Here is a 15,127-nt window from a genome sequence, read left to right as displayed (position 1 = left end):
TTCCCTGGTGGCGCAGTGGTTGAGAATCCGCCTGCCAATGCAGGGGACACGGGTTCGAGCCCTGGTCTGGGAGGATCCCACATGCCGCGGAGCAACTAGGCCCGTGAGCCACAAATACTGAGCCTGCGCGTCTGGAGCCTGTGCTCCGCAACAAGAGAGGCCGCGATAGTGAGAGGCCCGCGCACCGCGATGAAGAGTGGCCCCTGCTTGCCACAACTAGAGAAAGCCCTCGCACAGAAACGAAGACCCAACACAGCCAGAAATGAATAAATAAATAAATAAATTTATAAAAAAAAAAATACAGCTGCTATGAATATTCTAGTATAAATTATAATGTGGGCATATGCTTTCATTTTTCTTGGGTAACTACCAAGAAGTAGAATTGCTGGGTCATAGGATAGCTGTTATATTTAGCATTTTAAGAAACAGCTTGACCTTTCTCCAGGGTTATACAATTCCACACTCCTGCTAACAGTATATAATAAAAATTCCGTTGGTCCACGTCCTTGCCACCGTTTGGTGTTATCAGTTTTTTAATTTTAGCCATTCTGGTGGGTGTGTAGTGGTATCTCCTTGTGGTTTTGATTTGCATTTCCTTGATGGCTAATAATTTTGAGTATGTTTTCATGTGCTAATTGATTGTTTATATAACTTTTTGAAGTTTTTATTTTAACACTTATTTATTTATTTATTTATTTTTGGCTGTGTTTTGGGTCTTCGTTTCTGTGCGAGGGCTTTCTCCAGTTGCGGCGAGCTGGGGCCACTCTTCATCGGGGTGCGCGGGCCTCTCACTGTCGCGGCCTCTCGTTGCAGAGTACGGGCTCCAGACGCGCAGGCTCAGTAGTTGTGGCTCATGGGCCCAGTTGCTCCGCGGCATGTGGGATCTTCCCAGACCAGGGCTCGAACCCTTGTCCCCTGCATTGGCAGGCAGATTCTCAACCACTGTGCCACCAGGGAAGCCCCTAACACTTTTTTATTGAAAGGAAATATAAATATTTTCATGATCTCTGGGTAGGGAAGGACTTATTAAACAAGTTACACAAAGCATTTACCATAAAGGAAAGGGTTAATAAATTCAACTAAGTTAAAATAAAGAACTTCTCATCAAAAGAGTGAAAAGGAAGGAAACCATAAACTGGAAGAAGATATTTGCAACACATAACACCAATGAAGGATTGGTATCCAGAATAAATATAGAACTCTTACAGTAGATAAGAAAAGGACAGCCCAGTTGAAAAATACGCAAAGACTTAGGGAGCTTATCAAAGAGGAAACCAAATGGCCAATACATGTGTGAAAAGATGTCAGCCTCACTGCGGAAATGCAAATTAAAACCACAATGAAATAACATTTTACACCCACCAAATGGGCAAATGCTTAAAAGCCTGACAGTATTTTTGAGGAATTCTTCAACACTGTAAGTAAAAGCATAAATCGGTTGCAAAACCGATTGGAAAACCATTGTCATTACCAAGTAGTGTTAAACATGTGACCCTAAGACCTAGCAATTTCAATCCTAGAGACACATATGTGTATTGAAACATGCATAAGAATGTTCATAGGAGCATTGCTTTTAATAGCAAACTTTTTGATAAAACCCAAATATCCCTCAGCAACATAATGGATGAATAAGTTGTGATATTCAAAGGAATGCTTTTCAGCTTTGAAAATGAATGGCTTATAGGTACAGATATGAACATAGATCAATCTCAAAAACAAATGTTGAAGGGAAGAACTTACAGAAGAATTTATAAAGTATAATTCTTTTTATTTAAAATTTAATAGCTAAACAGTATGTTATATAGGAATATATGTGATATACATATAGATATTAAAACTATAAAGAAAACTAAAGAAATAATTACAATAAAATTCAGTTAGGCAGAGAAAGTTTATTTTACAGACTAAAATGATTAGCAGGTTAATTTGAGTGCCTAGTACAGAAGATACAGGAGCCAAGCAGGAGGCCCTGCCCTCAGGGCAGAAATAGTCCTCTCTGGAAGTGTGGGGCAGGCCTCTGACCTGGAAGTGAGGATGACGCCTGAGGGATGGAGTGGTTGTTCAGAGAACAGGCAGGAGCTTGGTCTGGATTGATCAGAAGGTGCAGAGGGAGGAAGGGAGGGAGGGGTTTGGCCTGGGCTAAGAAGACTGGGAGAACCTGGATGGGTAGAGAATGAGGGTGTGTATGGGGTGGGGGGTTGCTGGCTTGTTCCACAAACAGTGAGGAGGTTGACCAGGGATAGGAGGGAAGGCTTGAAAACCAGGTTAAGGAGTTTGAAGTCCATCCTGTAAACTTGAGAGAACTTTCATTTTCAGCATTGTAGTTACAGGATGAATGTATTTTATGAAGATTAAGTTTTAGGAGGAAAGTGCACTGGGTGGGGTAAGGAAAAGTTAGAGGCGGGGCATCACCCAGGGCGCTATTGTGGTGGTTCAGGCACAAAGTATGACCAGGTGTAACTAGGTAGTGCAGTGGTTTGGGAAAGGAAGGAAGGAAGAGCTGGCAGGCTAGGGAATGGATTGGATTTGGGGAGTGAGGGATGAGGGGAGTGGAGGGTGACTCAGAGGTTGGGGTTTACCGGCTTAGAAGGACTGTGATAACATGCTCAATTTCTACAGTGCTGTATAGTTGACTGGGCGCTATTTTTTTTTTTTTTTTTAACGGAAGTATAGTTGATTTACAATGTTGTGTTGATTTACAATGCTGTGTTTTCTGGTATACAGCAAACTGATTTTATATATATATATATATATATATATATATATATATATATATATATATACACATATATATATTCTTTTTCATATCCTTTTCCATTGTAGTTTATTACAAGATAGTGAATATAGTTCCCTGTGATATACAGTAGGACCTAGTTGTTGATCTATTTTATATGTAGTAGTTTGTATCTGCTAATCCCAAACTCCTAATATATCCCTCCCCCCTTCCCCTTTGGTAACAGTAAGTTTGTTTTCTATGTCTGTGAGTCTCAGAATTGTTTCTCTCCACGGAAATCTTTAGTAAAAGGCGAAAGATTTATTTGATCTGAAGAGAAATCAGAGTATACTGAGTGCAATTTTTATACATCATCTCATTTGATGTTCACCAAACTCCTGTGAGGTAGGAAGGAGGGATTTTATTTTCCCTGTTGAAGACCTAAAAGGAGCAGAAATTTAAAGAGATCAAATGACTTGCCCAAGTTTGTGGTGACTGCTTACAGAAACAGGTTCACTGTAATAGCATAGGGTAGAAGTCAGAGGAAAGAGAGGTTAGGGAATTTTTAAAAGCCTTTCTTTTATCTTGGTTCTGGATTTATTTTATAAAAGTAAACTTTTATTTTTCTCATTACAAAAGTAATGTTCATTTTAGAAAACTTGAAAAAGAAAAGGACCTTAAATTGCATAATCATTTAAATTGCACAATCAGGAGATAGCTACTCATAAAATGGTATTATGTTTCCTTCCATCCTTGTAGATAACTTTAAATAACTGTAATTAAAAACTATTTTTTTAAATGGTTTTATTCTTTTAGTTCTAGGAAACATTTAATTGTTATTTCTTCAAATGTTGTCCCCCCTTCCATTTCCTCCCTTCCCTTCTGCAGATTCCTCCAAATGATCGGATTTAGGCACATCTTTGATCTGTCCTCTATATCTCTTCAGTTTTCTTTTACTTCCCATCTCTGTGCTATAGTCTGGGAGGGTTCTTTAGCTCACTCTCCTAGCTCATTGATTCATTCCTCAGGGTCTACTCAGCTATCTAGCCCTTTGAGTTTTTGTTTTTGTTCTTTTTAATTTTATTTTTGGCTGCACTGAGCCTTTGTTGCTGCATGCGGGCTTTTCTGTAGTTGAGGCGAGCAGTGGCTTCTCTTGTTGCGGAGCACAGGTTCTAGAGCGCAGGCTCAGTAGTTGTGGCACACGGGCTTAGTTGCTCCGCCGCATGTGGGATCTTCCCGGACTAGCGCTTGAACCCGTGTCCCCTGCATTGGCAGGCGGGTTCTTAACCACTGAGCCACCCTTCGAGTTTTTAAATTGGACAGTTTCTATGTTCAAGATTTATGGTGTGTTCTTTTTATAACTGCTTATTCATGGGTTTTTTTTGTTTTGTTACAGCATACTCGTTATCTTTTTGAGTATATTAATTATATACACTTTAAAGTCCTATTCTGATTGCTGTTTATTTAAAACATTTTTTTGAGATATAAATGCAGTTAGCACAGTATACAAAATCTTAAAGAGTATGGCTTGATAAAATTTTACCCACATATGCTGCATGTAACGACCACCCAAATCAAGAGAGAATATTTCCAGCACTTCAGAAGACTGCCTTGTGGCTGTTGACTAATTTTTTTTAGTATTTCTCACATGTTATTATGAGAAATCTCAAATATATAGCATTCTTGAAGGAATTTTGCAGTGAACCCTTGTGCACCCCAAACTCCTGTATTTTATGGTAGCATTTTACTGTACTTGCTTTATCATATATGGTCAGCGCTCTGTATCCATGGGTTCTACATCTGAGGATTCAACCAATGGGGGTGTGTGTGGGGGAATCCAGAAAGTTCCAAAAAGCAAAGCTTGACTTTGCCTTGTAATAACGATTTACATAGCATTTACATTGTATTTACAGCAATTTACATAACATTTACATTGTATTAGGTATTATGAGTAATCTAGAGATGATTCACAGTATACATATACGAGAGGATGTGCTTAGGTTATGTGTAAATTCTATGCCTTTCATATAAGGGACTTGAGCATCCGTGGATTTGGTGTCTGAGGGAATCTTGGAACCAATGCCCTGCAGAAACCAAGGGACAACTGTGTATCTGTCTGTCTGTCATCTCCATCTCCTTTTTCTTTGATGCATTTTAAAGTAGTTGCAGACATCAGTCCACTTCTCCTAAAATATTGCAGCATGCATATCATTAATTAGAGTCCAGTATTTAGATTTTTCTTTTGAGGTAAAATTTACATGCAGTGAAACACACAGATATTTATTGTGCATTTGCTGAGTTTTGACAGATGCATACATATATCTGTGTAATCCAAACTCTGTCAAGGTTATAATATTATCTTTCCAGAAAGTTCACTCATGTTCCTTCCCAGGCTGTCTCTCCCTGCCATCCCTGCAACCACCTTCTAATTTTTTTTCCCACCATCGATTAGCTTTGTCTGTTCTAGAACTTCATATAAGTGGAATTATGTAGCATGTGCTCTTTTATGTAACACTTCTTTCACTCAGCATTACGTTTTTGAGATTAATCTATGTTTCATGTATGAGTAGTTCATAGTATTGTGACTATTAACTTTTAAAAGCTCATGATCCGCATTGTTAAATTGCCCTCTAGAAAGATGTGATCAAGTTTTAGTATCACAGGAGCATATGAAAGTGCTTGTTATGCTTTCAACAATCTGATTGTGGGAGAGTGATATTTTATTAGTATTTTAATTATAATTTATTTCATTTATTGTAACTTTTTCTTTTCCACGTGTGTTTTGGACACTTGAACTTCCTCTTCAGTGAATTCATGTCTGTTGCCTATTTTCTCTGTTTGGGTTTTAGAGTTTAAAAAAAATTTATTTATGAGAGCTTTTTGATGTGTTTGGGAATTAAGTTTTGATCTCTTGTGCTTATTGCAAATCTTTTTCTCTTTATTGGATGTATTACTTTAAAAATAATAGGCAATTTAAAAAAATTGTAGACATTTTATATTTTTATGAAATCAAATCTAGCACTCTTCCTTTTATGTTTTTTTCCCATCTGCTTTATACAACATCCTCTTTTATTACAGTATACAAAGTGTAGAAAATTAGCAAATGCTTTCACAACCTAGAGATCATTTATTATAACATGTTAGTACATATCCTTCTAGATTCTTTCTCTCTCCCTCTCCTCCCTCCCTCCCTTTCTCTCTCCCCCCTTTCTGTCTCCCTGTCTGTCTCTCCCTGTCTCCCCCCCGCATCTATCTCTCTATCTATACAATTGCATTTTTTCACTGAAATTACATTATATTGTACACACTGGGTTTTTAAAAATTGTGAAGTTTACATAACATAAAATGTACCATTCTAATCATTTTTAAGTGTTCGGTTCAGTGGCATTAAGCACATTCACATCGTTCTGCAACCACCACCACCATCCATCTCCAGAACCTTTTCATCTTCCAAAGCTAAAACTTCATACCCATTAAACTCCTTATTCCCTCATCCCCCAGTCCCTGGCAACCACCATTCCCTTTTGACTACTCTAGGTACCTCATATAAGTAGAATCATGTAGTACTTGTACTTTTGCCACTGCCTGATTTCGCTTAATATAATGTCTTCAAGTTTCATCCATGTTGTAACATATATCAGAGTTCCATTCCTTTTTAAGGCTGAATAATATTCCATTGTATGCATATACCACATTTTATTTATCCATTCATCCATTGATGGACACTTTGATTGCTTCCACCTCTTGGTTGTTGTGAACAATACTGCATATGAACCTAGGTGTGCATATCTTAGAATTCCTGCTTTCAGTTCTTTTGGGGATATATACACCCAGGAGTGGACTTGATGGATCATATGGTAATTCTATTTTTAATTTTTTGAGGAACCACCATAAATACATACTGCTTTGCAATGGACTTTTTACAGCCAATAATCTCTGCACATTTCCATTTCCGATAATTTGTTTTATCTTATCTAATACACATATCATACCATACCAATATCTACTATGATCCCAGAAACGTCTCCTGCATTGCATCTACTTGTTGTGACCCTTACCTCGCTTTTTTTTTTGAATTTTTAAATTAAATTAAATTAATTTTTTTATACAGCAGGTTCTTATTAGTTATCTTATACATATTAGTGTATATATGTCAATCCCAACCTCCCAATTCATCCCACCACCACCACACCCCATTGCTACTTTCCCCCTTACCTTGCTTTTAACCTAGCCCCTGCCCCCCTTTTTAAATCACACTGACGTGTTAAAGAGACCTGACCACTTACTTTGTCCCAACTTCTGGATTCATCTTACTGCTTCCTGTGGTGTCATTTAGCTTTCCCTCTATCTGCTATATTTCCTGTGAACTAGAAGTTGTATCCAAAATGGATTAAAATTAAATGTTTTGGGTTAGACTATATCATTGGTGATTCACGAATCACATCAGAAGATACATGATATCTGATTGACCCACCATTATAGATGCTCAGATTGACCACTGGGTTAAGATGATGAGAATCTGATTCCTCCACTAGAACCATTAGGTTCTCCTCATATGACCAGAAAGTGACCTTGTGGCCCTTGGCACTATACAAATGTTTAATTCACCATAAGCTGTTCACCCAAGGCCCGCCCTTCCATTTAATTCACCATAAACTGTTCACCCAAGGCCCGCCCTTCCATTTAATTCAACATAAGCTGTTCACCCAAGGCCCTTCCTTCCTTCCTTCTTTCCTTCCTTCCTTCCTTCCTTCTTCCCTCCCTCCCTCCCTCCCTTCCTCCTTTCCTCCCACCCTCCCACCCTCCCTTCCTCCCTTCCTCCCTCCCTCCTTCCCACCAATTGATAATCCTTATCTACAATAACAATTCTCATTACAGTTACTGAATGATGTTTCCTAATTTAGTTCACTTTTCTCCATGCAGTAGTTTATGTTCTTCTGTAAAGCAGAAGTTTCCTTTATCAGTTGGGCCTAGAGCTTTTAGATTACTATAAAATATAGTTCCTATTGGAAAGGCAGCGTAAGTGCTTAATTTTTCCCTTTAATTAATAGTTTTAATAGTAAGGAGTTGCTGCCTCAAATGGTAATGAATGTGTTGGGTTTTTTTAATATCGCTTTTTAAAAAATGTAATTATGGACATACGGATTTTCATTGGTTAGATGTGTTTGGATCTGTTATAGTCTTTCTTTTTTTTTTTTCTTTTTTAAAGACTGGAATTGTAACACCTTTGGCCAGTGGGGGCTCCTTCAAACTGACTCCTATATCCTTTTAACATGATTCTTTTTTTTTTTCAAAGTACTGAGCACAGTCTCTTTTTTTTTTTTTTTTTTAATTTTATTTATTTATTTATTTATGGCTGTGTTGGGTCCTAGTTTCTGTGCGAGGGCTTCCTCTAGCTGCGGCAAGTGGGGGCCACTCTTCATCGCGGTGCGCGGGCCTCTCACCATCGTGGCCTCTCTTGTTGCAGAGCACAGGCTCCAGACGCGCAGGCTCAGCAATGTGGCTCACGGGCCTAGTCGCTCCGAGGCATGTGGGATCTTCCCAGACCAGGGCTTGAACCCGTGTCCCCTGCATCGGCAGGCAGATTCTCAACCACTGCGCCACCAGGGAAGCCCTAACATGATTCTTTTAATCTTTAAAAAAAAAAAAACCAGTTGTCCCTGGCTCAACTTGTACCTTTCTTGTCCCAGACCAGCAATAAGCCTTTTACTCTAAGGCATCCTGGTTCTCTTAGTGGGAAATGGTGTTGGAAAGTACGACCTCCGTGCTAGGAGTGCTCATTATTCCGAGAATAACATTGTTTGGGAGCCATTTTGTTGGATAGAACTAGAAAATATGTACATTAAAAAACCTCAAACTATGGGACTTCCCTGGTGGTGCAGAATCTGCCTGCCAAGGCAGGGGACACGGGTTCGAGCCCTGGTCCAGGAAGATCCCACATGCTGTGGAGCAACTAAGCCCATGCGCCACAACTACTGAGCCTGCGCTCTAGAGCCAGCGAGGCACAACTACTGAAGCCCGTGCGCCTAGAGCCCGTGCTCCGCAACAGGAGAAGCCACCGCAATGAGAAGCCCGTGCACCGCAACTAGAAAAAGCCTGCGCACAGCAACGGAGACCCAACGCATGCATGCATGCATGCATGCGTAAATAAATAAATCCCAAACTATGCAATTCATATATATTTTCAACTTAGATTTAATAATTCAGTTTTTTATCTTAATTTGTTTGATTTTACAATTGTATCGTTTTTCTCTTACAGTGACAATTTTTATTTTTTCTTCCTTTATTTTAAGCTTAAGTCCTTATCCATCCAGATATATAATACAGTATTCATTCATATGTTTTTGAATTTTTCATTTTGTTTATTTAATTCCAACATTTAGTTTTTAAAATTTGACATTTATTTTAGTTATATAATGTGAGATAACTCTCCAAAATAGCTAGTTATTATTCCAGCATCTTTTATGTGAATAATTATTTTTATTCCTAATTAATTTATACTTTCACCTTTATCATATCTTTGCATTGTCTTTTTTTTTTTTGGCTGTGCTACATGGCATGCGGGATCTTTAGTTGCCCGACCAAGGATTGAACCCATGCCCTCTGCAGTGGAAGTACAGAGTCTTAACCACCGGACCACCAGGGAAGTCCCTGCATTGTCTGTTTTTGGTTATCTATTCTTGCTTGTACTGTTACTGCACTGATTTCATTTTTTATAGCTTTATATGTTTTAATAGTGTCTGATAAGGTTAATCCTTCTCCTCATTATGCCCCATTAAAAAAAATTTCCTTAACCCATTCTTGTCTATTCTTCCATGTTAATTTTAGAATGATTTTGTTCTACCCTCAAATTATGGGGAGATTTTGCTTGTATTGGAGTTAAATCTGCTGTAATTTGGGGAGAATTGATAGCTTTATAGGATTCTTCTGTCTGTAAATATGAATTTATTGTTTATCTTATTTTATGTATTTTCATATGGGTCTCATTTCTTTTTAGGATAATTCTGTTGTAGCCAGAATCTTTTCTGCATTAAATCTTTTAACTAATTATTTCAATTAGATAAAATATATTGATGTTGCTGAATTTAATAAACATCATTATAGTTTCTCAGTTGATTGTCTTTTTTTATTATAGTGAAATAGATAAATTTTAAGTGTAGAGTGTCTTGGATTTGAGATAAATGTTTACATTATTAGCTGACTGATGGTTTTGGGTTTTTCTTTCTAAAAGTATCAGTAATACTTCTTAATCTTTGTTTTCTTATTGGATTGCTTTGGAGTTTCAAAACATTGTTAAATAATAATGGTGTTAGTGTGCATCTTTGTTTCATCCTGGTTTTAATGGTAATGTGTCCAGTTCTTCACCCTTAGGTGTGATATTGGCCTTTGGTTTTAAGACAATATGCATGCATAAGAAATTTTAAATTAAGAAAATTGTTTTTGCCGTAATGTATTTTTTAAAATTGAAGTATAGTTGATTTATAATGTTTAAGGTGCACAGCAGAGTGATTCAGTTATATATATATTCTTTTCCAGATTCTTTTCCATTATAGGTTATTACAAGATATTGAATATAGTTCCCTGTGCTATACAGTGGGTCCTTATTGTTTATAATTTTATATATAGTGGTGTGTATCTGTTAAATCAAAATTTTAAAATGTAAATTTTAAATGGATACTTTGTATAGTATTATATCCTGACTTTTAAATTTAATAATAAATTGCAGCTATAGTCGATCCTTGGTATCTGCAGGAGATTGGTTCCAGGACCCCCAGTGGATGCCAAAATTTGTGGATGCTCCAGTCCCTTATATAAAACGGTATAGTACAGTGGGCCCTCTGTATATGAGGGTTCTGCATCTGCGGATACAGAGAGCCAACTGTATTTTCCCATGTCTTTAAAATTCTTCAGAACATAATTTATATGGCAGTACTAATGTTGCCATGTACATCTTCTTACTTAAGTCTTTATGCATATCTGTGATCATTTTCTTAGGATTTATTTTTAGAAGGAGAATCTATTATTTTTAAGTCTTGATTGAAAAACAGTTCTGTTACAGCAAGTTTTAAAACATCTTGGGCAGTCTATAATGAAAAAGCAGTATGTTTTTATTTTTTTATTTTTATTTTTTTTAGCAGTATGTTTTATTTAAAATTTTTATTTATGAACTTGGCCAGATAAGTTACATATTGAAATCTTCCATTTTCTTAGAATTTTATTACTTAATGAGACTTTTAACTTTACCATACCCAAGCTCCTCATTTTATGGAGGAGGAAAAGGCAAAGTATTCTCTTGTCTAGCGGTTTTATTGTATCAGAAGCAATAAAGAAATTGAACACTTGAAATTTCTGGTATAATTTGGGTATCAGAATTTGGATATCATTAGTGAAGTTGCTTGATTATTGCAAAATGGTTCTTTTTTCATTTTAAAGTCATATACAGATACCTATTTTTTTCTTCTAGGTTTATAACCCATACATTTGGAGTTGGAGTTATGCAGTATTTATGTAGTCATTCACTACATATTTGACTGGCTTCCTTTACTGCCCTAACATTTTTATTTTTTATTTTTTAAAAATAAATAAATAAATGAATTTATTTATTTATTTATTTATGGCTGGTGTTGGGTCTTCGTTGCTGCCTGCGGGCTTTCTCTAGTTGCGATGAGCAGGGGCTACTCTTCTTTGCGGTGTGCGGACTCCTCATTGCAGTGGCTTCTCTTGTAGCGGAGCACAGGCTCTAGGCGCACGGGCTTCAGTAGTTGTGGCACACAGGCTCAGTAGTTGTGGCGCACGGGCTTAGTTGCTCCGCGGCATGTGGGATCTTCCTGGACCAGGGCTTGAGCCCATGTCCCCTGCATTGGCAGGCAGATTCTTAACCACTGCGCCACCAGGGAAGCCCCCTTAACATTTTTAGATAAAAGCAGAAAGTCTTGTTCCTTTTGCCTCCCGAAGCATTTATACCATATCTTTTTGTTATCCTAGTGTTAAGGGTCCTAACACTAGGGTCCTGAAAAGCCAAAATTCCAAGTGAGGTGAGCTGCAATAAAGCCTTGCCTGGGATGAAGGCAGGCATGAGGTCGGCCTGGCACTGCGGTCCAGCAGTATTATCAAAAGTTCAGAACACCATTATGGGGGTAACTGATAGTCGACGGTATGAGCCAGCATATACTTGTTTTTAATATTGACAAAAATCAGTCAGTACTTCTATTAGACACTCACCTCTACAGTGAGATTAGTTTTCAGAGACTGAGTTAGAAAGTGTTTTAGAGGCCTTCTAGTCTCACTTCTCCCCCATTGTAGGAATTCACGCATCACCTTTTTTTTTTTTAATTTTTATTTATTTATTTATTTATGGCTGCATTGGGTCTTCATTTCTATGCGAGGGCCCTCTCCTGCTGCGGGAAGCGGGGGCCACTCTTCATCGTGGTACGTGGGCCTCTCACTATCGCGGCCTCTCTTGTTGTGGAGCACAGGCTCCAGATGCGCAGGCTCAGTAGTTGTGGCTCACGGGCCTAGTTGCTCTGCGGCATGTGGGATCTTCCCAGACCAGGGCTCGAACCTGTGTGCCCTGCATTGGCAGGCAGATTCTCAACCACTGCGCCACCAGGGAAGCCCTCACGCATCAACTTTGCATCTACACAGAGAACTCTGGTTTGGTGAGTTTGCGTGATAGTCACTAATTCTTTATTAGACAACAGAGTATTGGATCACAGCAAAATCTTCCTTCATTCATTCAAGCCACATTTATTTAGAGCTTACTGTGCACTAGGAACTGCACTAGGCATTTGCAGGTAATGTGAGATGAGTGATGTAGCCTCCCCTTTTAGATGATACACTTGTTAGGGAATAGGCTTGCCTCTATTTGTATGTGTCTTCCTGACCCCTGATTCTCCAGTGCTTGGTCAGAAATCTGAGTATACCATTGCTGTGATACAAAGAGGGCAGGAGAATTAGCATCAGACTTGGATTTGAATTCTGGCTTTGGTACTTACTCAGCTGTGAGCTGGGGCAAGTCATGGAACTCGTCTGTGAGCCACAGTTCCTTGTATATAAAATGAGCGTATGGGGACTTCCCTGGTGGCGCAGTGGTTAAGAATCTGCCTGCCAATGCAGGGGACACTGGTTCGAGCCCTAGACCAGGAAGATCCCACATGCCGCGGAGCAACTAAGCCCGTGCGCCACAACTACTGAAGCCTGCGTGCCTAGAGCCTGTACTCCACAGCAAGAGAAGCCACCACAGTGAGAAGCCCGCGCACCACAACAAAGAGCAGACCCCACTTGCTGCAACTAGAGAAAGACCGCGCACAGCAACGAAGACCCAATGCAGCCAAAAAAAAAATGAGTGTATGAGAGAAGGTGTGAGAAGATACCTGTCACGCACCATAAACATGACAGATTTTTCTGGTTTCTCTTTGCTTATTGATCAGAACTGTGTTTTCTCACCAGTAGGTCAGGAGAGAAGGAAGCTCTGTTAAATCCTTTCAGTGCTGCTGAATATACTGATAATGGAAAAATAAACAGGGGTGCAGTGGTTTTCTGGCCTGTAAACCAAAAAACAGTTTTCAGTGCCAAAAGCTATGTTTGTCTTGAGAGGCCAAGAATATTTCTGCAACGTAGGACAGCTTCAGATCCCACATGAATCTCTCTGGTAATCACACAGTTTTGGTTTGGGTTTGCTTGTTTACAAGGCTAGCTTTGCTACAATGTAAAGTTTGCTTACTGTGCTCAGTTTTCTGCTGGAGTAAAATAATGTAGGTTGGCTGGAGAGGGTCTCTGGTCAGGGCTAGTAGGAATTGAACTTGTTCTTCCAGTGGGCAGTCTCTGGCCAGTCAGAGCAGCGTGCCTGTCCCATTGCCAGGCTCCAGAAAGCCCTGCGAGCATGACACCTTCTCTGGGCCCTGGCTCTTCCCCACCAGGTTGCTTTGGAGTCAGTGGTTTCTAATTGGTGGCATGAGGGCTTTGCCCCGCTCCCAGTATTCTCAGCCTTCTCTACTACTCTAGAGCCAGGTTGCTAAAATGATCTACCTTCTTATTTCTCCGTCATGAGGAAAATTTCTGGAATTTCTACCCTACGTAAGCTATTCTTCTGAAAAACATGTCTTCAGACCTTATTTCTCTGGTTCTCAGATAAGCTGATCCCACATGCAGACGTCTGGGAGATCTGCTACCCTGCAAGCAGAGGTTCAGAGGAGGCAGGGTGATCAGATACAGACCTGATTATGCCATTCCCTGCTTCAAACCCTCTGTGGCTTCCCACTGCCAGATTCAGACCCCTTTCCATGACCTCAAAGCCCAGCCTGATGTGCCTTCTGCCCCCTTCTCTAGCTTTATCCCATGCCTTTACAGACTGAATGCTTCAAATACTTACTTACACTTCCAGGCACTTAAAGACCTCTGGACTTTTGACTGTGCAGTTTCCACGAAAGTGCTCTGCTGAGACTTTCTGCCCAACTTAATCAGCAGAAATAGCAAAAGAACTTTGGCGAAGGTAGAGCTCTGTGAAGGAAGTAGGTGATTGCTGTAGAAAGTATCTTGTGTCTGGAAAAAATGCCCTCAAATTTTTGTGTTTGTGAAATTCTATTACTTAAAAAAAAAAAAGAAAGACAAGCCTAAGATGGGACGAAGGGTTCAAACTGTCAAGGTCATGCATGCTCAGAAGATGGAGAGGTCCCTATAGGCTGCTCTGGGACAGCATTTACCCTCCTGCCTGTTTCACTGTGGCCCTGAGGGCCCAGGGAGTTGAAGGAGTTCGGAGAGAACGGATGTCCTAGGGAGCAGAGGAGCGTGCTGGTGGCTGATACAGCGTATCCTCGCTCACCTCCTGGAGGGGTCTGAGACTGCCGAACTGGCCTTTCCTTGGTGGGCCCCTGAAGAAGTTGTCCCTTCGTTACAAATGAAAGAGCATCTGGATTTGATGGTGCACTGCTGAGGGTCAGGTTGTGTGGGACAAACATGCTTTTTTCTCTGGTCAACACCTATTTTCACCTGGCTGGTTCCACCTTGACTTACTGAAAACACGGGACACTAACCTGAAAATCAACTAAGATTGATCAAATGTAACAATAAAACCATCATGTATTGAATGTTTACTACATACCAGGTACTGTTCTAAGTACTTTATGTGTATTAACTAATTTAATCTTTAAGAAAACCCAGTGGGCTTGGTGTCACCCTAAAGGTTCACCTTTTAGAGTAAGAAAACTGAGGCAAGTGGGAGGTTTAACAATTTCCCCAAGGTTTCCTGGCTAGAAACTGGCAGCACTTGGATTCAATCCTGGTGCACTGATTTCTGAGTCCATACTCGACATTGATACTTCTGTACTTTCATTTTACTTTTGGAGATTTGTGAGATATTATGAATTTTTTTGTTTATCTGTTTTTTGAGGCAATTTTCCTGATTCTGTTGGTCAG

General features: G+C 39.4%; 1 protein-coding gene and 1 pseudogene across 3 annotated transcripts in view; one reads left to right on the top strand and one right to left on the bottom strand.

Moving 5' to 3' along the window:
- Nucleotides 1–15,127, top strand: part of PDE8A (phosphodiesterase 8A) — a 191,136-nt gene that overhangs the window by 51,417 nt on the left and 124,592 nt on the right. The gene's annotated exons all lie outside the window — the stretch shown is intronic.
- Nucleotides 2,974–3,063, bottom strand: LOC132361648 (U5 spliceosomal RNA; annotated as a pseudogene).

Source organism: Balaenoptera ricei, chromosome 2, assembly GCF_028023285.1.
Source record: "Balaenoptera ricei isolate mBalRic1 chromosome 2, mBalRic1.hap2, whole genome shotgun sequence".
Lineage (NCBI taxonomy): Eukaryota > Metazoa > Chordata > Mammalia > Artiodactyla > Balaenopteridae > Balaenoptera > Balaenoptera ricei.
This window is presented reverse-complemented; position numbering and strand designations above follow the sequence as displayed.